The sequence below is a fragment of the Phyllostomus discolor genome, chromosome 5 (assembly GCF_004126475.2).
Source record: "Phyllostomus discolor isolate MPI-MPIP mPhyDis1 chromosome 5, mPhyDis1.pri.v3, whole genome shotgun sequence".
Lineage (NCBI taxonomy): Eukaryota > Metazoa > Chordata > Mammalia > Chiroptera > Phyllostomidae > Phyllostomus > Phyllostomus discolor.
The window spans coordinates 14,264,934-14,290,690 of record NC_040907.2 but is presented as its reverse complement, the minus strand read 5'-3'; the positions used below and the strand labels follow the sequence as shown (position 1 = coordinate 14,290,690).

Below are 25,757 nucleotides of genomic sequence, written 5' to 3'. Positions count from 1 at the left end.
AAATCATAGTATTTGTCCTTCTCTGTCTGACTTATTTCTTCAGTACAGCACCAGCTAGAGCCATCCATGTTGTTGCAGATGATAAGCTCTCATTCTTTTTAGTGCCTGAGTCATAGTTCATTGTATATATGCACTGCTTCTTTATCACCTGAGTTGCTTCAGCATCTAGGCTATTGTAAATAGTGCCGCACCGGATATATGGATGAGTGCGTGTTTGATTTAGTGTGTGGGTTTCTTTGGATAAATACCAGGAGTGGAGTTGCTGGGTCCTTCTTTGTCTCTTGTTACAGAGTTTGTTTTAAGGTCTGTTTTGTCTGGTGTAAGCATTGCTACCCCAGCTTCTTTGTTTGTTTGTTTGCATTGTCATGAAGTATCTTCTTCCATTCCTTCACTTTCGGCCTGTGTGCGTCTTTCAGTCTGAAGGGAGTCTCACGTAGGTAGCATGTGTTAAAGGTCCTGTTTTCTTATCCATTCAGCCACCTTTGTCTTTTGATTAGAGCATTTCATCCATTCACTTTTAAAGTAATTGTTAATAATTTGTCTTTATTACGATTTTGTTGTTCATGTTTTTTATTATTTTTTTTACCTTCTTCTTAAAGATGGCCCTTTAACATTTCAAATAATACTAGTGCGGTGGTGATGAACTCCTTTAGCTTTCTTTGTCTTGTCTGGGAAGCTCTTCTGTGCCCTTCTATTCTAAATGACAGCTTGGCTGAGTACAGTGTTCTCGGTTGTAGGTCCTTGCTTTGCATTCACTTCGAATATTCGTTGCGGGTCCCTTCTGGCCTGCAAAGTTTCTGTTGAGGAATCGGCTGACAGTCTTATGGGAGCTCCATTCTAGATAACTAACTGCTTTTCTCTTGCTGCTTTTTGAGATTCTCTCTTTGTCTTTAACCTTTGCCATTTTAATTATGATGTGTCTCGGTGTGGATCTCTTTGGGTAAATATTGTTTGGATGGGGCGGGGTCTCAGGGGACCGCCAGGGCAGAGTGAACAGTGTTAGCCAGGTTGATGGGGACTCAGCTCTGATCCCCACGTGCTGGCTCTGTGGTGGGAGGACTCGGCAAAGGAACAAGGGGCTCCTGCCAGCTCTTCTGTCTGGGAGAAAGCTGCCCCTCTAACCCTTGCCCCAAAGCCAGACAGTTCAGTTCCTGACGCCTTTGGAGCTGCCACCCCGGTGCTGAAGCTCAGAGGGAGTGAGTCTGAGTAATGAATACAGGCCCTTTAAGAGGAACACCTGGGACTCCAGAAGCCCTCCTTCTCGCTCAGCCGCAATTTCTGCTGGTTTTCACAGCTGGAAGTTAAGGGGACTTCCCTTCCTGGCACTGGAACCCTTGGCTGGGGAGCCCAGTCTGGGACTGGGACCCTTCGCTCTTCAGGGATGACCTCCGGAGCTGCAGCCCGAATATCCCCCCCCCCCCCCCCCCCCCCCCCCCAATTTTCAGCCACCACACATGGGCGTGGGGCCAGCCTGCTCTCTGTCTCTGCCCCTCCCCCAAGTCTGGGTGTGGCATCTTCTGTATGTCTTTAGTTATAGGACTTCTGTTCAGCTAGATTTTAGGCAGTTCTCATCGCTGGTTGTTTTGTAAATAGTTCAGTTGTAATTTTGATGTGGCTGTGGTTATGTACTCTGTTCTCTTGACCGGAAGCTCAAGATGTCGTACATACTGTTATTGGAAAGGACCTTAGATGTCATTTCATCTGACTTTTGGTTCACCTGATGACACTGAGCCCCTGAGAGTATAAAAAAAGATGTTCTCTGAGCTCTGACAGAATGTTAGTGCCAGAAGTCCTGGTTCATGGTTTTTTATTGCACTTGGGGGCACCTCTTCTTCTATTTCCCACTCTAGCCAGAGAAGAGCACTTGCCCTGGTTCTCTTCCCTTGTGGGCAGGTGGGTGGGGTGGAAATTGACATGTCTTCTGCAGCTCACGGTTCTCCCTCCACCTCCTCCTAGATGGTCCTGAGCTCCAACAGGAGGTGGCTTGGCTGTGGGGAAGCTGGGCAGGGCTGGCATTCAGAGTAGCCGCTTTTACCAGCCTGGGGGACACTGGGTCACCAACCTGCTGGCACGTCAGCCGCAGACCCACTGCACCAGTTGGGGTCCCGCCCCATCCTGCCTGTTTGCCAGGTTGACTTTTGGGTGAGAGACCGCATAGGGCAGAAGAAAAATTAAAAATCCTTCTGGCTTTTTTTCTGAACAATCTTAAGGATGCTACCTCAGCAATTCTAGGGGAAAAAACAACTGTTTCCTGTTTCTCAGTATACACAATAGGGCACTAGATTTGATTTCTAGGACTTTGGATATTATGGTATTTCAGATTTAAATTTTCAGCCTACCCCCTCATTTTCCACCTTTACCTTTCTTACTGCTTGTATCTGGGTGACCTCACGGGGTTAATTAGTAGATGAGGGGCGGCCAGTCCCACGGAATTGCAGATCGTGATTTCTCTGTGATCCCAGTCACTCGGGGTCTCTCTGAGACCAGTTTTCTGGTGACAGAAAGTAACGTGGTCCTTGTGTGCGCTCGGCTGAAGGGCCTAAGGGGGCGGGTGGTTCTAGAGACTGCAGAGGACTCAAGAGTTGTTTGGGTTTCGATCATTTCTATTGCCCTGTCTTCAAGATTCATTGATTCTTCTTTCTGTCAACTCCATTCTGTTACTAAGCTCATTCAGTGAATGAAAAAAGTTTGAGGTACTGCTTTTCTGTTCTAAAATTGCCACTTTGGAAATGTACACTTGAAACCTATATAATCTTATTAACTAATGTCACCCTAATAAATTTAATAAAAAAGAAAAAAAATGAAGGTGCCACTTTAAAAATTTTCCATTTCTCTGCTTAGTTACGATAGCTGTTTTAATATCCTCGTCTGATAATTCCAACATCTGGGTCATCTCGGAATGGCCCTCTGCTTGTTGTCTTTCCCCTTTGCAAAAAGGTTCACTTTCCAGTTCTTTACATAATTTGAGTTCTGTCCTGACCATAAGTGAATGTGAATGTTATATTGTGGAGAATCTGGCTTCTTTTGATGTTTTCATTTTCATAGGCAGTTAATTTGGTTAAAACGGCAAACTCTGTCTTACCTGTGGTAGGTGGCAGTTCAAATTTTGGTCTGGCCCTTTCATCCTTTGCTGAGATCCTTGGATTCTGCCCCGTGTTGTGCGGTTCAGGGGCCAGCTGGAGATTGGGGCAGAGCTTACACACAGAACCCGGGCCCCTCCTCCCGTGGCTCTCTCTGACCGGCTCTGGCGGCTCTGTCCTTGGTTCCTGCAGACAGAAAGCCTAGGGTTGGTTCGTTTTAAATCGTAACTACGGCTGGACAACCGTCAGGTCCAAGCTCTGAAAATGGGAAATCCATCTCCTGCTAGTTCCTTCTAATTTTCACCCGTTCCAAATCTGCCAGCTTTTGTTCACTTCAGATAGTTTAAAGGTTTTTATCCAGAGTTTACAGTTATCTGTAGGAAGAGTATACTGGGAGCAGAATTACCCACTAGCTTTCTCATCGAAGTGTTTTGGGGACAAAATGAGTACATATTTGAGAGAACTTTGATCTTTAGCAGTCAAATGAGGATGGATTGATGTATTCTTCTTTTTTTTCTTATTTTTGATTGTAGAGGGGAGAGGAGGGAGAAGGAGAGAGAGAAACATCGACGTGAGGGGGAGAGAGATACTGACCATCCACCCCTTGCACACACTCCGACTGGGGACCAAACCCGCAGCCCAGGCACGGGTCCTGACCAGGAACGGAGCTGGCGACCACTCAGTGTGTGGGGTGATGCCCAGCCAACTGAGCCACCAGCCTGGGCTCTATTTTCTAAAAGAAATATTAGCTGAATTTCTTTTTATTCAATCCTCACTGGAGGACGTGCTCATTGATTTTAGAGACAGGAATGGGGCAGGGGATTAGAGAAACATCATTGGTCTCCTCACCTGTGTGCCCTTACTGGGGATCCGTCCTGCAACCTAGGAATGTGCTCTGACTGGGGATCAGACCCGCAGCCTCTTGATGTATGGGACGAGGCTCCAACCACCTGAGCCACCTGGCCAGGGCTGGGCCGATGGGCTTCTTCAGTGTGGCTTGCTAATGATCTCAGGTGGGCTCAGCCACATTCACTTCAACTGGCTTTGCAGCTTCGGGCAAGGCAGTCTCTTTTCCTCTCTGGGGCTCACTGCCTCCTCTGGAGAAGGAGGTGGCTGGAGGCACCGTTGTCCGTGAGGGGCCTTTCCTCTTTGTGACTGCACAGGCAGACCCCTGCGCACCACTGTCACTGCCGACAGGGACACGAAGCACAGAAAAGATGCCCGAGGGCAGTGATGTGGGTGGGTCCGTTGGGGCGGGAATCCCTCTGAAGGGGCAGCCCAAGAGTATTTACAGTCATCCTCTTGTTTCTGGGGGCGGAAGGCTAGTTCGCAGAGGATGCAAGAAGTAAAAGACATTCAGAAGCCATTCGCTGCCTGCTCCCACCCCTGCGAAGCAGGAGAGAGTGCAGACCGTTGAAAACAAACCAGGATCATCCGGAGTTCCTGTTTGCTTGGCCGTGCTTTCTCTCCTGTTTGAAGAGAACAGCCTCCTAGGCCCTAGGAACATGCTAGCAAATTTGGCAGTGGGCGGTGGGGGCAGTCGCTGTCTGTAGGGGTGCTGCTTTCACTGTTGGGGCTGCAGAGCCTTTCATGGAGATGGGTCAGACTTACGTGTCCCCCGCTGAGAGGTCAGAATTTATGTGCGGGGGAAGCTCTCGTCTGTGCGGAGCAGTGTGTGCGTGTGTGTGTGTGTGTGTGTGTGTGTGTGTAAGGTCGGTGGAGAGGGGGGAAGAGTCAGATGATGGGTGAGGGCGGGACAGGCGACCTGTGGGCCCGTTCTGAAGCTGTTTGAATAGCAGTCACACTTACTCTACTTAGACAAAGTCCTTTTAAAAGTGTGTGTGGCAGCAACGGAGATCACATGGAGGGTTATCAGCGGGGGGAGTGGGAGGGGGAGAGAGTGGGAAAAGGTACAGAGAATAAGTAGCATAAATGGTAGGGAGAAAACCACCTGAGCCACAGACAGGGAGAGGTTAAGAATAGTTATAGGAAATGTAGAAGCCAAAGAACTTACATGTATGACCCATGGACATGAACTAAAGTGGGGGATGCAGGTGGGAGGGGGTGTGCAGGGTGGAGGGGGATAAAGGGGAGAAAATGGGACAACGGTAATAACATAATCAGTAAAATATATGTTTTAAAAAAGTGTGTGGCATGGATAAGACCAAGGGGGAGGGTGGAAGCAAGGGAGGGAGGTGGATTTGGAGGGGGCAGGGAGAAAATACAGACAACTGTAATTGAACAACAATAAAATAATTGAAAAAAATAGTGTGTGTGGGAGGGAGAGAGAGCTAAAGCTTCTCCCGCACTCACCCAGGCCATCCCTCGGGTGCTGCCCCTGGTGCAGGTCTTTTTCCCTAGCTGTTTTCATTGCTTATCAGTAATTCTTTTTCCTTCAGGTCTTACTGGCTTGAGGCTTCAAGTTCTCATCTTTTTAAAAAAGCCATTAAAAAACTATGATTTCATTATTTCTCCATCTTAATTCTAGCCTTCTAGCTCTCCAGGGGGATAGAGGTAGGGATGGATTCTGTTGTGTGCATGTCGCAGTGTTGGCGGTGGAGGTGGCGGAATCAGGTGACAGGGACGGGCAGCCTGGGTGGGAAGGCAGAGGGGGTCTGCAGGCTGTGGGTGGGGGAGGGGGGACGGGGCAGTTGTGACGGAATGGGAGGGGGGGTAGTTTGAGTGGAAGAACATTTACAAAAGCTTTAGTTTTATCACTAGCTTAGCTGTCTTTCCATTCTTCCTCAAAACTAGGATAGACAGATTTTTTTTAAATGCTAACCATATATTTTTTTATTTTATTACATTTACTGGGATGGCCCCTGCAGGGTGGCTCAATTAGTTAGAGGCATCCCGTATACCCTGATCCCTGGTCAGGGTGCACGCCTAGGTCGTGGGTTAGATCCCTCCCTGGTCGGCATGTTCGAGAGGCAGCCGATGGACTGACGATGCTCTCTGACACCGATATCTCTCTCCCCCCCCTCCACTCCCCTCTCTCTAAAATCAAGGAGCAAGTCCTTGGGTGAGGATATAAAACTCAGATTTATCAGGGTGACATTGGTTAATAGGGTCATACAGGTTTCAAGTGTACATTTCTCTGGTACACGATCTGTGTGTTCCATTGCGTGCCCACCGCCCAGAGTCAGATCATCTCCCGTCACTGTGTCCTTGACCTCCTTTACCTTTTACTGCCCCCCGTCCCCCTGCCCTCTGGTAACCACCATACTGTCGTCTGCTTGTGTCTGTGAGTGTCAGTTTTATACCCCACATATGCGTGAAATCATAGGGTTTGTTCTGACATTTCCCTCAGCATAATATTCTCAAGGTCCATCTATTGTTGCTGCAAATGGCAGTATTTCATCTTGTGGCTGAACAGTATTCCGAGGCATATATGCACCCTGTCTTCTTTGTCCCGTCCTCTGTCGAAGGGCACTGTGGTTGTCTCCGTGTCTTAGCCACCATGAATAATGCTGCAGCGAATGAACATGGGAGTGCGTAAATCTTCGCAAATGTGTTTGAGTTTTTCAGGTAGATACCCAGAAGAGAGATTGCTGGGTCATATGGTAATTCTATTTTTTTTTATTTGTGTGTTTGTTTGTTTTTTGTGTGAGGAACCTCCATACTGTTTCCCACAGTGGCTGTACCAGTTTACGTTCCCACCAGCAGTGAGGAGGGTTCCCTTCTCTCCACAGCCTCTCCAGCACTTGTTCTTACCTGTCTTGTTGACAGTAGCCACGCTAACAGGTGTGAGGTGGTATCTCATGTAGTTTTGGTTTGTATTTCCCTCATAGCTGGTGAAGTTGACCATCTTTTCATGTATCTGACGGCCATTTGTATGTCTTCTTGGGAGAGGCGTCTGCTCAGGTCCTCTGCCCAGTTTTTAATTGGATTGTTTGTTGTATAATTTCTTTTTTAAGAAATTCTGTCTGTCTGTCTGTCTATCATCTATTTTTAGAGTGAGGGGAAGGGAGGGAGAAAGAGGTGGACAGAAACGATGTGCCGGAGAAACATTGATCTGTTGCCTCTCTCATGCCCCCAACCAGGGTCCTGGCCCTCAACCCGGACGTGTGCCCTGCCCGGGGATCAAACCAGTGACTGTTCAGTTTGTAAGCTGTTTCTCAACCCATGAACCACACCAGTCAGGGCTTGTATGAGTTCTTCATATGTTTTGGATGTGAACTGGTTGTTGGAGCTGTGGTGTGCAAACACCATCTCCCCCGTTCGGTCAGTTGCCTTTTTGTTTAGTTGTCTGTTTCCTTTGCTGTGCAGAAGCTTTTTAGTTTGATACAGCCCCACTCATTTATTTTTGCCTTTACTTCCCTTGCCTTTGGGGTCAAATTTCTAAAAAGTTCTCCATGACCAAGGTCCGTAAGTTTAGTGTTTATGTTTTCTTCTATGTGCTTTATTGTTTCAGATCTTATATGTAGGTCTTTGATCCCTTTTGGAATAATTTTTGTACAAGAGGACAAACTGCAGTCTAGTTTCATCCTTTTGCACGTGGGTTTCCAGTTCTCCAGCACTGTTTATCACAGAGGCTTTCTTTTCCCCAGTGTGTGTTTCTGGCTCCTTTGTCAAAAATCACTCGCCCCCATGTACCCGCGGTTTGATTTCTGGGCCCTCAGTGCTGTTCCATTGTAGACAGACATTTGACCCAGATCTTCTGCTTTTCAGTAACTTACTTTACGGGTAAGATTAAATGGGCTAGCAGGCTTTTCAGCTGTCTTGTAGAAAGAAGGCTCGTTATAAAACCGAAGGGCACATTTGCAGGCAGAGAAGCTCTATTTTTAGTTTTAATCACTCCTGGGTTGTTCGGGGTCCTTTCAAGGACCCAGTCTAGAAGGCAGCCCAGTGAGAGACAGCCTGGTGAAGGGGCTTTTGAGCTCAGACAGACGTGAGTTTAAATCCTGGCTGCCACTTACCAGCCAGCGGTAAGACCTTGGACAAGTCACTTGACTTCTTGAAATTTAGGTTATCTATAAGGGAGCAGCATTATTGTGTTATTGGCTTATAAGATATACAACATATTGTGTGGGCTGTGGTAGATACCCAGCTGATGTTTGTTCCTATCCACCTTCTAGAACATCTTATTTTTAGTAGAATCCTGGCTTTAAGTTTTAAGCAATTGTGTGACTCACCCTTTCCAAGCTTTAGTTCCTTTCTTAAGACGAGGGCATTTAACTAGTTGATTTCTGAGATGCTCCCCAGCTGTGAGATGCCATATGAACTTTTGGACTGTTGAGGAGTGTGTAGGTCTGTTAATTTAAGGGAGGGCAATGTAGCCTGCACTGGGACTGTATTTTATCTGAGAGGAGAGGGGAAGTCTCTTGGAGCCACTCCCCTCTCCCTTGGGGAAGAGATAGCCAGCTTCCGTCAGAGTGAGCAGCATCTGGACTCGGATTTTGCCCAGTCTCTTTCCTGACCCTGCACTGTCTGCGACGGCCTTTGGGACAGGCCTTTGGTTCAGCTTGCTCAGCCCTGGTGTGGTTCATGTTCTACCTCTCTCTTCCTTCCTTTTTTATTCTGTATAGGTCAGGGGGCAACTGCCACTGAAAGATAGTGAGTGACTTTCCAGGACAAGAACCAATCGGGGGGAGCAGCCAGAAGCATTGACTGAAAGCTTCAAGTACCTAAATGGTAAGTATATTGTGCAGTGAAACGTGGCCACACTGATAGAATTGGGTAGTTTATGAAGTCTGCAATTCTTCCACCATTACGGGAGAGGGAGGAAAGCCAGTATTAGTCTACGACCATTATGAACCATGTACTGTGCTAATAAGTACTTCACATGGTTTCTCGTTTAATCAGCCAGCCAGTCCAACAAAGGAAAATTCTTGCATGAAGTTGACAACCTTCAATAGGTCTAGCCACTGTTTATTGAGTGCTTACTATGTGCCAGGCCAGCCCTATATGACATGTGTTATCTCCCCATGAGGTGAGTGCTGTTATGATCACCATGAGGGAGTGAGCTTAGAGAGGTTACATAACTTCTCCGAATTCACATAGGTAGTAAATGTTAGGACTAGATTTCAGACCTGGATTATTTTCATTGTACTTTTAACATCTCTTGAGAAAGTTAATTTTTAAAAAGATTTTATTTATTTTTAGGAGAGGGGAAGGGAGGTAGAAAGAGAGGGAGGAAAACATCAATGTGTGGTCGCCTGTTGAGTGCCCCCCACTGGGGACCTGGCCCACAGCCCAGGCATGTGCCCTGACTGGGAATCGAACTGGCGACCCTTTGGCTCACAGCCCATGCTCTCAATCTACTGAGCTGCACCAGCCAGGGCAGAGAAAATTAATTTTTGGTTGAGGCAGTGACTGACTTAATCTTTAAAAAAGCAAAGCAAAATAAAAAAAACTTCAATTGATAACTAGCTCCTTTCCCTAGGGTTCTGGATGCCAGTATTTTATTGGTTGATGCTGACCATGGCCATGGAGAGTACTAATGAAATAAAAGAAACCTGAGCAGTGAGTGTGCAGAGGGGCAAGAGTGCATTTTATTCTAAACAAGATGGGAGCCACTGGAGAGTGGAAACCGTGGCCTTGGTTGCCCGTGGTAGCTGGTGGACGGTTAGAGAAAGCTCCTCTGGGAAGGTGGAGCAATGCGGCAAGCAGAGAAGGCGTCTGGGAACTGGGGCTCAGCAGAGGAGTGATCGGTCACAGGAGAGGAAGCCCAGGGAGGGCCACCTGCACTCCCGTGGCCGCCCCTGCGGTGAGACGGCGCAGTCGGGGGCAGCATGCTGCAGCCGCTCGTGAGGGGGTGGGACACCTCTAGGCCAGCTCTTGCTGTGTTAACTGGTTCGGGAGTCTTGTTCTTTTCCTCTCCCTGGAGCATGTTTCCTGTCTCAGGGAACTGGGTTATGGAGTTAGTTTCTGGCGGGGTGGAGTGGCAGCCAGTGTTCTTCTGTTCGTCGGTCTTTCTCATGACACTTCGGTCTCTTTCCGTTGGAGCACCAGTGTTTTTAAACGTGCCTGGTGAGTTTCGGGAGGGGGAGGATAACCATTTTCATCAGACTTATTCCACATTCCTATTATACATAGGTTATTGTGCTGTATCCTGGAGCTTGTGTTCTGATGATAAAATTGAGCACTGTACTTACTACATGCCTAGCACGGTTCTTGGAAATAGGTATACGGCATTAAACAAAATGGAGAAAGCCCTTGCTTTCAAGGATTATATTCTAATGGGAAGAAATAGCTACAAATAAATGAATAACTAGATATAAATAAACAAACAGGCACAGAGATAAATAATGTCCAGTGGGTAAACGTGCTCGGAAGCACAAAAGCAGGGTAAGCTGTGAGTGTCAGGGCGCTGAGAGCTTGCTCCTTTATATAAATAAGGTGATCAGAGAAAGGCCTCTGAGGAGGTGATATTTTAAGCTAAGATCTGAAAGAAGTGAAGAATCCAGCCAGGGAGGTGTCTGGGAGCACAACATCCTAGGCAGAGAGAGCTACAAGTGAAAAGCCCTGAGGTAGGGGTGTGACCTGTCTGGCCGGGAGCCCACTGGGAGGCCAGTGTGCTGGGGTGGGGTGGGGGGAAGGGCAGTAGGAGATGAGAGCAGAGAAGTGATGGGACCGAATCACACAGTGTCTTAGGGCCAGGGCCAGACCTTTGCAGTGGATTGGAAAGTGAGGTGGGAGCCCCTAGAGAATGGGAAACAGAGGAATGACGTGTTTTGACTTAGAGGTTAAAGTCTTATTCTGGTTGCTTTGGGAGCGTGGACTGTGGAGGGTAGGGAAAGGCGGGCAGTGGTGGAAGCAGGGAGAACAGGGAGCTTTTGCGGTGGTCAGTGAGTGGTCCAGGAGGGGGCGATGTGGCTGAAACTAGGGTGGGGGGCTCCGACCAGGGGCGGTAGTGGTGGGTAGCCAGAAAGTAATGGATTCTGGATGTATTTTAAAGGTGGAGTTGGCTCCCAGTCCCCCTGCAGAGATGTTTCATGTATCTGGAGTTAATATCTAGATCACATGGGTTTGAGGCTATCATGGGGAACTTGACAGTGATCCCTGGTAAAAGTCTAAAACTGTGTCTTTTTGTTTCTTTGTTGCTTTCAGTTTTATTTCCCAATTATGAATGAAATCATGTGGTTCTTGACTTTTTTCTGTTGACTTATTTCACTTAGCACGATATTCCCGATATCATCCATGTTGTCATAAATGGCAATATTTCATCTTTTTTATGGTTGAGTATTGTGTATATATACCACATCTTTATCCAACCATCCATCCAAGGGCACTTCCGTTGTTTTCATGTCTTGGCCATTGTGAATAATGCTGCAGTGAACACAGGGGTCCATATATCTTTATGAGTAAAGGTTTTCAAATTTTTCTGTTAGAAACCCAGAAAGGGGTTGTTGGATCATGTGGTAATTCTACTCTTAAATTAAAAAAAATTTTTTTTAAAGATTTTATTTACTTATTTTTAGAGAGAGGGGAAGGGAGAGAGAAAGGGAGAGAAACATCAGTGTGGTTGCCTTACACACTCCCCCTACTGGGGACCTGGCCCGCAACCCAGGCATGTGCCCTGACTGGGAATCGAACTGGTGACCCTTTGGTTTGCAGGTTGGCGCTCAATCCACTGAGCCACACCAGCCAGGGCTATTCTTCATGTTCTGAGGAACCACCAGACTGTTCGCACAGTGCCACACCAATTTACATTCCTGCGAGCAGTGAATGAGGGTTTCCTTTTCTCCTCAACCTCTCTAATACTTGTTATATACCTGTCTTGTTGATAGTAGCCCTTCTAATAGGTTCGAGGTGGTATCTCATTATAGTTTTGATTTGCATTTCCCTAATAGCTAGTGTGGTTGTACATCTTTTTGTACATCTGTTAGCTGTTTTTAAGTCTTCTTGGGGGAAGTGTCTGTTCAGGTCCTCTGCCCTTTTTTTTTTTTTAACCCTCACCCAAGGACATTTTATGAATTGCTTTTTAGAGAGGGGGGAAGGGAGAGAGAGAGAGACATCGATGTGAGACAGAAGCGTTGATTGGTTGCCTCCTGATTTTGCCCAGATGGGATCACATGTGCCTGGACCAGGGACGGGACCAGCAACCCAAGCCTGTGCCCTGACCAGAAATTGAACCTGCAACCTTTGGGTGGCAGGGTGACGCTCTAGCCAACTGGGCCACGCTGCCCAGGGCTCTGCCCATTTTTTAAATTGGATTGCTTGTTTTTATTTGTTGCTGAATTGTATGAGTTCTTTATGTATTTTGGATATTAACTCTTTATTGGCAGTGTTATACTTAGTAATTAAATAGAAATACTGAAGAGGTGCTGGGTTTTTTTTTTAAAGATTTTTATTCATTTATTTTTAGAGAGAGAGAAAGGGAGAGAGGGAGGGAGGAAGAGGGAGAGAAACATTGATGTGAGAGAGAGACATGATTGGCTGCCTCTCGCACATGCCCTGACTGGGGACCAAACCTGCAACCCAGGCATGTGCCCTGACCAGGAATTGAACCAGCTACCTTTCGCTTTGTGGAATGACACCCAACTGAGCCACACCAGTCAGGGCAAGAGCCTGAGGTTTTAAGACAGGTAGTTGGAAATAGTCAGGAGGAAGCTGCTTAAAAATAGTTCTCCCATTCTCTTTTATTGGTTTGGCCAAAAAGTCCATCAAGGGTTTTTTCTGTATGATGGCTCTAGTAGTGCTTAGTTGTCTTTAACTTCATTTGAAACAATTTTGTTAGATTACATTGTGACAGCTGTCATATCAGTGTGCATTAAAAAGAAACTTGTCAAAATTAGTGAATTTTTGTGCAGCTATTGTAATAATCAAGATGAAAGAAAATAATGCAACACATGTACTATGCTTTATTATTTCAAGAAAGGTAAAAATGCAACTGAAGCACAAAAAAAAAGATTTGTGCAGTGTATGGAGAAGATGCTATGACTGATTGAACATGTCAAAAGTGGTTTGCAAAGTTTCTTGGTACTACTGACATTTTGGCCAAACAGTTCTTTGCTGTGGGGCTGTCTTATGCATTGGAAGATGTAGCAGCACCCCTGGCCTCCATCCATTAGAAGCCAACAGTGGGAGAGAGCTGTCAGACTCAACATATCCAAATCAATAAAGTTACTGGTGAAAATGAAAAATGTGTCTTTTACTTAAAAAGAACAAAAAACAACATAATGGACTTTTTTTTGCCAACCCAGTAGATCGGGGTTGGCAAGCTGATGCACAGGCCCGCTGCCTGTTTATATAAGTGAAGTTTAATTGAAATATAGTATGTTGCCCTGGCTGGCGTAGCTCAGTGGATTGAGCTCAGCTGCGAACCAAAGCATTGCAGGTTTGATTCCCAGTCAGGGCACATGCCTAGGTTGCGGGCCACGACCCCCAGCAACCACACATTGATGTTTCTCTCTCTCTCTCTCCCTCTCTCTCTCTCTCTCTCTCTCTCTCCCCCCCTTCTCCTTCCCTTCCCTCTCTAAAAATAAATAAATACAATCTTAAAAAAAAGAAATATAGTATGCCATTTGCTTATATATTGTGTATGACTGCTTCATGCTGCAGTGGCAGAGTTGAGAAGTTGGGACAGAAACCTTAAGTTTTACAAATACTAAAATATTTACTAAAAAAATTGTATATTTATATGAATACTGTCAAACTTTAAAGTAAGTTTTTGGACCCCCCCCCCCCCCCCCCTTTAATGAGTGTTTAGGAAGTGAATCATGGCAGCTGTGTTGGGGGACAGGGTAGGGCAAGTTTGATTATGTTCTATTTCAGAGCTTCCTGGCCCGCTGCGAGAAGAGCTAGCCTCCAAAACACCGGGTGGGGCCCTGGGAACTGGGTTCAAGAGCTTGGGCAGAAGGAGCCCTGAGTGAGAGACGCTGGTGCTGTGCTTTCCGGTCTGAGCTGGATCTGAGCTGGACGCTAGCGTGTGTGTGTGTGTGTGTGTGTGTGTGTGTGTGTGTGTGTGGCAGGGGAGGAAGCTGGCATAAAGGATGGGACTACCCTTCCTCCTTTTCACTTTCCTCTGATTTCTGAGGTTTCCTACAAACAATGTCCTTCCCAGACCCCACCCTCGGGCACAGTTAATCACTTCTTCTGAGCAGTAAAATGTGCTGACCAAAACGGGGTAAAAGAAGAGGGATCCAAGGGGTGGGCACTCTACTAGTTTAGATGGTCAGGAAGGCTTCTTTATTATTGTTTTATAATTGGTTCTTTCTGATTCCTTAAAAGCAAGGGTTAGATCTTAAGGATCTCTCTCTAACGATTGGCGAAATAGTGTGTGCATCATAGATGTTCTATAGATGTCTACTGAATAAATGAATTTTACCTGGGTAAAAAATAATGAATAGGGAATGCGGGAGGCACTTTGTGGGGTGGTCCTGGAGGAAAGAAAGCATTTCTTTCTCTGGCTATACTTAGGGCCAAAAGGTCAGAGATAAATAATACTCTACGAGGTCTGTCCGGAAAAAGTCCAGCCATTGTTGATATAATAACAGTTTGTGTGGCTTGGATGTAACCTGGCAGCCAAGGCGAATGGGCTGGAATGTGCACGGGTGAACAATGACGACTTCACTGTAGTGGTCGGTGGGGTTGGTAGACGCTGTTGAGTGAGCATGTGCACTGTCTGGCCATCCCATACAAAATGACTGAGTTGAGCAACCAACCTGCATTTAATTTTGCATTAATTTTGAACATTCCTCTGTGGAAACTATCCGGATGATTCAGAAGGCCACGGCTATGGGCAACTGGTGATTGGCAGCTTCATCACGACAACGTGCCTGCTCATGTATCACCTCTCATGCAGTTTTTTAGTAAAACATCAAATTACTCAGATGACTCAGCCCCTCTACAGCCCAGATTTGGCATCCTGTGACTTCTGGCTTTTCCCAAAACTAAAATCACCTTTTAAAAAAAAGATTTTATTTATGTTTTAGAGAGAGGAGAAGGGAGGGAGGAAGAGGGAGAGAAACATCAGTGTGATTGCCTCTCGAATGCCCCCAAGCGGGGACCTGGCCCACAACCCAGGCATGTGCCCTGACAAGGGATTGAACTGGCAACTTTGTGGTTCACAGTCTGGTGCTCAGCCCACAGAGCCACACCAGCCAGGGCTAAAATCACCTTTTTAAGAGAATACATTTCACATTGTCGATGAGATTCAGGAAAGTATTACAGGGCAGCTGGTGGTGATAGGGAGAACTGTGAAAAGTTCCAAGGTGCCTACTTTGAAGGGGACTGAGGTGTCATTGTCCTATGTACAGTGTTTCTTGTATCTTGTGTATTCTTCCATAAATGTCTCTTGTATCTCATGTTACATGACTGGATACCCTCTGGACAGGCCTCATAGACCCATTTTTGGTTCATTTCCTTGTTTTCCCCGGGTAGAGGCTTGATCTTAGCCAGTTGCTATTTTTAGGAGGATTCTGCCTGGTGAAACTTACCTTAGGTATGCGGAGGACCTTCAAAGTGCATTGGCTAATTTAATTTTGTGCTGTGAGGTAGGCTGGGTATTATTTTTTTCAGAGGAAGGAACTGCTGCCTAGAGAAAGATCAGTGACGTGGGCCAAACGAGGGTAGCATTTTTCAGAGAATATGGGCTTTAGAATTGGACTTGGGTTCACCACCTGGCTCTCCCTACTAGCTAGCTATGTGAGCTTGGGCACGTCCCAGGACCCGATCGCATAAGGTTATTGTGAAGGCTGAATAGAGTGGTAGTAACATCTACGACTGGTTGTCGTGCCTTATGTGCAGGACCTTCTGCTGAGTGCTGCACATGCCTGGGGATTACCGTGTTGTCTTTGTATGGATGAGAAAACCTCAGGGAACTAATTCGTTTAAGAAAGGGTACATGGCATATCTGGGGTCGCTTGAGAGAAAGCATGCGTATTAAGTACTTAATATATTGTCTGTGGTATAGCAGTGCTCAGTTTGTGATTGTCCTTTATCTGTCCCTTTATACCTTGTCGTTACTGGTCTGTGTGTAGTCGGAACTGCTCACTCTGTAAAAATGCTTAAGAGTTTGTAGGGAGGTGCCTGTACACAATGGGATGGATTCTGTACAGAGAAACCACAGTGTTTGCTTAATTCTCAATTAAGAATTAAACCACAGTGTTTAATTAAGTCTTAGTTCCTTAATTTTTAAAATAAAGAGATTGGGTCAAAATAGGTGGTTTTATTTTACATGAAAGTAGTGGAACTATTTCTGCACACATGGTGGCGAAGCCCGATATGCTAAGAGGCTGAAGTCATTGTGTGACCACTACCCTGTCCACCGGAAACCAATGCAAAGTAATATTCAATGTAAACCGTAATTGAAAAGTAAAATTTAAACTTACAAGAGGCTAAAGTCAGTTGCTTTGTTTCAGTGCAGTTCAGTTTAGAAGCTCCACATGCTCAGGCCTCCTCCCTTGCTCTCTGGCCCAGAGGCGATCCCTGAGGGGTTTGCTGAGCCTGGTATGAAATCGGTGGACTAAATGATTCTTTAGTTGTTTTGGCTCTGAAACCCTATTCTAAGGAATGGAAGAAAAGCTAGAAATTTGTCTTCTCCAACATTCGGCACCGTAACTAGAAGTAGATACCTACAGACAGTGGTGGGTTTTGTTGTTTTTTGTATTTCTGTCCCATTTCCATGACACAGGCCTGAACGCCGGAAGGGCTTTGTCCGCAGGGAAAAGCCCCGTGACTGAGACCTTGTGCGTGTGACACGGGGCCTGGGGCGAGATCGCGGAGGGCGTCGTCTCAGAGCCTGGTGTCCGTGCTGGCCCTGCTGCTCCCGCCGGTGGTTTTCTCCTTTGTCATCCATGTGTAGTGTCAAAGGGCTGTCCAGCCGTCTGGTAATTAGGGGCTTGTTCAGCCATTCATTCACCAAATTTTAAGCGTTAGTTACGCGCTAGGCTTCCTGCTGGGTACTGAGAATACAGTGGCGAATGAGAAATTCTAAGCTGAAGAGACACATGAGCAAGTAAAACTCGGGTGCAGTGTGGTAAGGGCTGTGAGGGCACCGGTTCGGCAGACTGGGAGCAGAGAGGCCTGGGGTTTTGGGAAGGAGGTCCTATAGAAGCTCCCGGGAGGAGGTGTTGTCTAAGGTGGGATTTGGAGAAAGAAGGAGTTACCAGTCAAGCTGGTGAAGGCCCACAGACAGAGAGCAAGGCTGTGGGTCTGCACGAGAACAGACCCGACGCAGAGTTCGTGGGGGAGGCTGAGACGGACCAGGTCACGAAGGACCTAGCACCGTGTCGGGAGTTTGGACTGCATTCTGCGAGCAACAAGAAACTGTAGAGGGTTCTGAGTAGTGGCGTGTGATAACCCTTTTCCTGCATTTCCAGTAAGTATTTGCTGTATATTTCCTGGCTTTTCATTTCTTGCGATGCACTTGTTGATTCATATCAGTCTTGAACAGAACATGTAAAATTAACACTAAAAGCCAAAGGAATAAAAAAGCAATATAATTCTTGCACTCTACTAATTGAGAATTATAATTTGAGATAGGGCTGTACTAAAGTTTAACATTTTCCTTTCTGAAAAACAAATTTATGAAAACTGTAGTATAAATTAGTATGAATAAGATTTGTTGAGGGGAATGTTTCCGTTTGGGGTAAGCTGGTTTTGTTAAGAACAGCTTTATTGAGATACAACTTATATATCATACATTCGTTCGTCTCTTTAAAGAGTACAATTCAATGGCCTTCCAGCATATTTACAAGGGTCGGCCGTTCTCCAGCACCGGTGGGAGCGTCGCACACCGTTAGTCTTCCTGTACCTGCTGCCTGCAGATCCTTCGTCTCTGCTCATGCAGAACCAGCATGCAGCCTGTGCTTGGTTTAGTCCCCCACGCCCTCCACTCTGTATAAATCGATAACTTTTTCCCTCGCTGTACCACTAGGCAAAAGTAAAAACGAAACAAAAACTTTTTGTGTATGGCACTCACAATAGGAAAAATGGTTGGGAATGAGGGAATGAGGGAAAGGGTTTCTGTCTTATAAAAATATATAACTTTGGGATAGTTTTCCTCTCCATTTTTGAGGGAGCTTGTAGGCTGGGACAAATGGAAGGGGAGGCCAAAAGAAGCCAAGATGATGGAGAAGGTTGTGTGTAGGGGGCGGAGTAATGGAGAGGGAATGAACCCGGGAGAGGGCGGGATGTGAGAGGTTGGGATGTGAGAGGTTGAGGGAGGAGGCTCTGCAGTTCCTCCTGGCCGTGGCCTCGCTGTGTGAGTGGAGCAGGGGCTCCATCTTGTGGCTCTGGCTTGAAGTGCAGTTGGGAGGGACCTTGGGTTCTTTTTATTTTTAAATATATTTTATTGATTATGCTATTACAGTTGTCCCATTTCTCTCCCTTCATTCCCCTCCACCCTGTACACCCTCTCCCACCCATATACCCCCTTTAGTCATGTCCATGTGTCATACTTATAAGTTCTTTAGCTTCCACATTTCTCATACTGTTCTTGCCCTCCCCCTATCTATTTTCTACCTACCATCTATGCTACTTATTCTCTGTACCTTTTCCCCCTCTCTTCTCCTCCCACTCCCCTGTTGCTAACCCTCCATGTGATCTCCATTTCTGTGGTTCTGTTCCTGTTCTAGTTGTTTGCTTAGTTTCTTTTGGTTTTGCTTTAGGTTTGGTTGTTAATAATTGTGAGTTTGCTGTCCTTTCATTATACATGTTTTTTCTTTATCTTCTTTTCTTAGATAAGTCCCTTTAACATTTCATAAAATAAGGGCTTGGTGATGATGAACTCCTTTAACTTGACCTTACCTGAGAAGCACTTTATCTGCCCTTCCATTCTAAATGAAAGCTTTGCTGGATAGGGCAATCTGGGATATAGGTCCTTGTCTTTCATGACTTGGAATACTTCTTTCCAGCCCCTTCTTGCCTGTAAGGTCTCTTTTGAGAAATCAGCTGACAGTCTGATGGGAACTCCTTTGTAGGTAACTGTCCCCTTATCTCTTGCTGCTTCTAGGATTCTCTCCTTCATTTTTACCTTGGCTAATGTAATGATATGTGCCTTGGTGTGTTTCTTCTTGAGTCCAACTTCTTTGGGGCTCTCTGAGCTTCCTGGATTTCCTGGAAGTCTATTTCCTTTGCCAGAATGGGGAAGTTCTCCTTTATTATTTGTTCAAATACATGTTCAATCTGTTGCTTTTCCTCTTCCCCTTCTGGTACCCCTATAATTTGGATGTTGGAACGTTTAAAGATGTCCTGGAGGTTCCTAAGTTTCTCCTCGTTTTTTTGAATTGTTATTTCTCCATTCTTTCCTATTTGGTTGTTTCTTTCTTCCTTCTCGTCCACTCTATTGTTTTGAGTCCCAATTTCCTTCCCATCACTATTGGTTCTCCGTGCATCTTCCTTCATCTCTTTTATGGTAACCTGCATTTTTTCATGTAATTTGTGCCCAGAATCAACCAATTCTGTAGCTTCCTGATCACCAGTGTTTTGAACTGTGCATCTGATAGATTGGCTATCTCTTGGTCACTCAAAAGGATGAGTCCTGGGGGACTGATCTGTTCTGTTTGAGACATGTCTCTCTCTCTCTCTTTTTTCTTTTTTGGTCTGGTCGCTCCTGTTACGGTGAGGGGTGGAGCCTTAGGTGTTCACCGGGGCTGGGCACCCCAGTCGCTAGATTGTGACGTTGTATGTGGGGGCGGGGCGGGAGGGAACAATGGCGGTAATTCTGTTCTCCTGGGACCTCAGTCCTTTCTCTGGGATCCTGGGTTGCGCGCTGTGCCCTGGTCCACAATTGCAGCCTCACTGGGTCCGCCAGCTGCCGCTTGCGTACTCAGGGGTCACCCGCTGCGATCTTGCGGGCCCTAGATGCCTTACGCGCTTCCTCCCGGTTGCCTTATATGCCCATTTCTCCCTGTTCTTCGTGTGCCCGGCTGTTCGTGTCTGCCCTTCCTATCGGTCTGGATGAACGGGTCTACTTCAACTTCTTGGCTGTCTGACTTCCATTCAGGTAAGTTCTCTGTCAGTTCTGGGTGTTATTCTGCCTCTAACTTGTTGTTCTAATCTTGGTTGTGTGTGGAGGTACGGTGCATCCACCTATGCCTCCATCTTGCCGGAAGTCCGGATCTTGGGTTCTGACCTGAGTGGCCGTGGCATTTGGCATCTCCGTGAATTCCACTTAAGGTTGTTTCTCCTTTGCCCTGGGTTTTCTTATGGAATCATGGTTGAGGCAGTTTTTCTCTTGCCAATAATGGCAGTTTTCTTGTATGGCTTAAATCTCTAGTTTTAGATGTAATCGTAGATTATGGACTGTAGATCTCCACTCTTTTTAATGTATGCACAGCGCTATAAGTTTGTCTCTAAACATTGCTTCTGCTGTACCCCACAAATCTGTTGTGTTTTCACTTTTATTCAGTTCAGAATATTTTAGAGATTTCTTTGACCGATGTGTTTAGAAGTATGTTGTTTAATCTTCAGGTATTGGGGGCTATCCAAGCTGTTTTTCTGGTGTTGACTTCTAGTTTAGTTCCACTGTGGTCTGAGAGAATAGAGTGTATGATTTCTGTTCTTTTCATCTTGTTGAGTTGTGTTAAGAATGTGGTCTATGTTGGTGACTCTTCCATATGAACTTGAAAAGAATGCATAGTCTTCCCTGGCTGGTGTGGTTCAGTGGATTGAGTACCTGCCTGCGAACCAAAGGGTCACGGGTTCAATTCTCAGTCAGGGCAATGTCTGGGTTGCAGGCTGAGTCCCCAGTAGGGGGTGCGTGAGAGGCAACCACACATTGATGCTTCTGTCTCTCTTTCTCCCTCCCTTCTCCTCTCTCTAAAAATAAATAAAAATCAAATAAAAGAATATATTCTGTTGTAGTAATCTACACATGTCCTTTATATATAGTTGATTGATGGCAGTTTTTTTCCCTTCAAAAAGAGCATTTTTAATAGGCTAAATGCTGGTTATCACTGAGTTCTTTTAAGGTACAATAGCAGTCTGGTTCAAATGTTAATTGCAGTTCTTGGAAAAAAATAAAAATTTTAAAGTAATGAGATACAGAAAATATAGAGACCACATTTCATTAATTTGAGTACTGTTGTTCTCTTGAAAGAAATATTTGCACCTTTAAAAAAATTTTTAAGTGTATTTTATTGATTATGCTATCACAGTTATCCCGATTTTTTCCTCCCCTTTATTCCCCTCTGCCCTGCACCCCCCCTCCCACCAGCATTCTCCCCCTTAGTTCATGTCCATGGGTCGTACATATAAGTTCTTTGGCTTCTCCATTTCCCATACTGTTCTTACCCTCCCCCTGTCTATTTTGTACCTACCATATATGCTTCTTATTTCCTGTACCTTTTCCCCATCCTTCTCCCTCTCCCTGCCCACTGATAACCCTCCATGTGATCTCCATTTCTGTGATTCTGTTCCTGTTCTGGTTGTTTGCTCAGTTTTTTTGTGTTCAGTTGATAGTTGTGAGTTTGTTGTCATTTTATTTCCACTTTTTAAAATCCCAGGGTTAAGAACCATTTCCAAGCGTGAAAAATATGCAGTGCTATAACATAACTTCTGAGTAGGAATGTGTGTGTGTGTGAGAGAGAGAGAGAGAGAGAGAGAGAGAGAGAGAGAAGTTTAGAGAGAGAAGTTTAGAGAGAGAGAGACTGATGGTGTTCCTGGGTTTAACTGTGTCCTTACGGATCTTCTGTCTGCTAGATGGGCCCATTTATGACAGAATGGTGTGGAACTGCCCACCCGTAGCAGTGGTTCATCAGTTTCTCCTTGCGTTTCTGTCAGGTTTTGCCTCATGCACTTTGATGCTCCGTTTTAAGATGCATACATCCAGGGTGGGGCAAAAGTAGGGTTACAGTTGTTCTTATGGAGAACACAATAATTAGTAAGTAATACAAGATAAAGCCTGTGTTTTGTGTACTCACAACTGTAACCCTACTTTTGCCCCCTCTGTGTTCAGGACTGTTGTGTCCTCTCGGAGAAGTGACGCCATTATGTAATGTCCCTCGTCACCCCCGATAACTTCCCCTGCTCTGGAGCCTGCGGTCCGAAATGGGTGGGGCTTCTCTCCGGCTGCCTATTGATTATTGTTAACATGGGCCGGCGTTGTCCATTTCTTTACTTTTAATCTACATATGTACTAAAATTTAACATGGGTTTTTGTTAGACAACATACAGTTGGGTCTCAATTTTTGATCCACTCTGACGCTGCCTGTCATTTAATCGATATGGACTGTTGCTGTTTAAAGTAACTGTGTTGTTGGATTAATATTTACCACATTGGCTACAGTTTCATTGTTGCCCTTGTTTTTTTGTCTTCTAATTCTGGCTTTAGTGGCATTAGCTGAGCATTTTATCTAGTTCCATTTTCCTGTCCTTTCTTAGTATATTGATAAACTGTTTTAGTGGTTGCCCTGGAGTTAGTGCAAGGACCTTGTGATAACAAAGTGATCTGGCTCTTCTCCTGTCCCGTGTGCCATCGCTGCCGTTTCTTCCGTGTTGGTGAACTGTAGCCATTGAACACGTTCCTATATTGTTTGGAGCAGTTGGTCTGTTAGATCAGTTATGAATGTAAAAAATTAAAAATTTTATTTTACTTTAGCTCATTCCTTGTCTAACACTCTTGCTTTATTTATGTGGCCTGAGTTTTTGATCTATATATCATTTTCCTTTTCACTGAATAATTTATTTTAACATTTCTTTCAAGGAAGGCCCACAGGCAAGAGATCCCCTCAGTTTTTGTCTGAGAAAGCATTTCTCCTTCCCTTTTGAAGGATAGTTTTGCAGGGTACAGACTTCTAGGTTGGTGTTTTTTCTCAGCATTTTAAACATTTCATTTCACTTCCCTCTTGCTTGCATGATTTCGGAGAAGTCACATATAATTCTTACCTTTTCTCCTATATAGGTAAGGTATTGTGTCTTCTGGCTTCTTTCAAGATTTTTTAAAAAATATTTTTTTATCTTCTGTTTTCTGCAGTGTGAATATGATATGCCTAGATGTTGGGGTTTATTTTTATTTTATTTTTTGGCATTTATCTTGCTTTGTGTTCTGAGCTTTGTGGTGTGCTGATTTTGGAATGTTCTGTCATTAACGTTTTACATTTTCGTCTGGCATTCCCATTACATGTGACACCTTTTGTAGTTGTCCCACACTTCTTGGATAGTTTGTTCCTTTTTTTCTTTTTTTTCCGGTCTTTTTCTCTTTGCTTTTCCGGTTTGGAAGGTTCTGTTGATATATCCGCAAGCTTAGAGCTTCTTACCCCAGTTGTGTCTAGTGCAGTAATGAGACAAAGGCATTCTTCATTTCTGTCGCAGTGCTTATCTCTTCCATTTCCTTTTCATTCTTCCCTAGAATCTCCGCTGCTTCACTGACATCACCTGTGTGTTCTCGGGTGTGACCTACTGTTCCATTGCAGGGCTCCGCCTGTTCTTCGTAGTCGCTTCAAATTCCTGTCTTGATAATTCCAACGTCTGTGCTGTATGCGAGTCTGGTTCTGATGTTTGTTTCTTCAAACTGTTTTTTTTTTCCTTTTAGTATGCCTTGTAATTTTTTGTTCAACGACCGACATGATGACCTGGGTGAAAAGAACGGAGGCAGAGAGGCGTCTGTAGTGACGCGGTGGTGCGGTGTGGGGGGAAGGGCGTGCTCCGCTGTCCCGGGGTTGGGTCTCAGTCTTTCAGTGAGCTGTGCCCTTGGTCTGTGAACTTCACCAGTGCTTTTGATTATCCAGTCATCGTCCTCCTGTACCCACCATCACTCCCCGCAGCCCCGCCCCACCCCGCCCCGCCCTTCAGGTGGTTCAGGATAGCTAGAGTGGCTGGAGCTGGGCATTTCCCTCCCCCACATGGAAGGCTAGTGGAAGTGTCCCGCGCCCCCCCCCCCCCCCCCCCCCCGCGTCAGTTAGGCTCTGATAAAGCACCAATAGAGTAGGCTCCCCCTCCTAGAAGCGTTTGGAAACGAAGTCCTTTCATGGAGTCGCAAGAAAGGAATTCCAGGGGCCCACGGATGGGAGGTCGTGGCATGGTGAGCTTCTATTGGAGAAGCAGAATCAAAGAACTGCTCCCTGGGTCCCGTCTCTTTCCGCCCCTCCTTGGAAGAAGCCCAGTTTTGTCTTCACCGAGCCAGTACAAGACCCAGGTCCAGAAGTTCTGTGCCCTTGGTTCAGTGCAGTCCAGTCTTTGTCACCACCCGCCAGCTTAGTCCGTGTTCCCAGCTTCTCTGGCTGGCTGTGTGCCCACGCACATGCCGTCTGCCGCCAGCCCCGGGCGGCCGCTAGGGCCACAGGGCTGCTACCGAGAGAAGATGCACGGATGAATGGGGCGAGCGTGTTACTGAGCTAGAGAGAGCGAGCTCTTCAAGTTTGGGTTTTATTATCTCAGGCTTGGGAGGGACCAGGCACTCTTTCAAACTAACCAACTTCCCAGTCTTCCACAGGCTGCATTGGGTCTTCCCCTTAACCTGTTTCCTAGATCTCTTCTGGGGTTCTGTGTCCCTTAACTAATGTGATCCTTTTCCCAGGCTAGAGACTCCCCCTTGTGGTTGCCATCGTAGCTGCTAATGCACATGCCTCATAGAAGTACCGTCCCGGTGCCCTTTTTTACTACCTGGCACGTGCCCAGCAGAATAATTTCCCCCTTGGTTTCTTATTCCTTGCCCCCAGAGTCTGGGCAAATGGACCTGCTGTGCCTTGGGGAGAGTGAAAAGCCATCCTTCCTCCCACACAGGGGGCCAGGGCATGCTGCTCCCCTTGCTGGGGTGATGCCGTCATCCTCCCGGTGTCAGTGAACACTGCAACTTCTTGGTGAAGCAGGCTTGTGCTCCCTGGTTCATTATGCGTAATAATGTCTGATTTCTTTCGCTCCCTTCCTTAGTGCTATCTAGCTACTTGGGTGAGCAGAAACGTAAGGAGTTTCCTCTCACCTTCACTGTGGGAGCCTGGCACCGCTCCTGGAAGGACAGCCCACAAAGTGCAGTGCGTCCCCTCTGAGACGGGGGTCCCTGCCGGGAGGTTTCAGCTCGCAGTTTTCCAGGGGAGCCTCCAGCAGTCTGTCAGCCGCCGTTTAATTTAGGTTTTCCTGTGGCGGGGCCAGTGCCCGTGGGGGTTTCTGCTGGGGAAGATGGTGGTTTTCGGTGTGCACTTGCCTGCTTTTGGGGTGCAGTGGTTTTCTCCGTGACTGCAGTTCTCATGTGGACCTCAGGGGAGCTGTCGCTTTCCAGTTTGTTCTGCTTTGACTTGTGTGGCTGAAGCGATGACTTCGAAGCTGCTGATGGGCTGGACCGGAAACTGGGAGTCTGCCGTACCGTCTCTGTCTCGGCATTTTACTTTTTCCCTGCCTTAAATTGTTAAAGGTATTTTTTATTGTGGTAAAAAAAATGCATAACAAAAATGTATCCTCTTAAAAATTTTTTGAGTATACAGTTCCATAATGTTAAGTACATATTCACATTATGCAACCAATTTTTTATCTTGCAGAAGTGAAACTCTGTGCCCATTAAGTGACAGACCCCCCTGGCCCCTGCCCCCAGCAACCACTGTTCAGCTTTCCGTTCTGTGGGTCTGACTGTTCTGGGCACCGCACGTCAGTGGAATCTCCCAGCATTTGCTTTGTGACTGGGTTTCTTCACTTAGCACAGTGTCAGCAAGGTTCCTGCATGCTGTGGCACGTGTCAGCATCTTCTTCCTTTTTAGACTGACTGTTTCACTGTATGTATATTTCACAGTTCGTGTACCCATTCATCCCTTTATGGACACTCGTGTTGCTCACACCTTTGGACTATTGCGAATAATG

The 25,757-nt window shown here is 46.0% G+C and overlaps 1 protein-coding gene across 4 annotated transcripts in view; it reads left to right on the top strand.

The window, feature by feature from the left end:
• LUZP1 (leucine zipper protein 1) overlaps positions 1-25,757 on the top strand; it is an 87,162-nt gene that overhangs the window by 50,660 nt on the left and 10,745 nt on the right. For 3 of the 4 annotated variants that reach the window (XM_036025513.1, XM_028514006.2, XM_036025512.1), the window contains exon 2: positions 8,609-8,714. The gene's annotated coding sequence lies outside the window, so the exon portion shown is untranslated. Of the gene's footprint in view, positions 1-8,608; positions 8,715-16,447; positions 16,613-25,757 lie in introns of all 4 variants that reach the window. The other variant, XM_036025511.1, reaches the window with a different exon arrangement.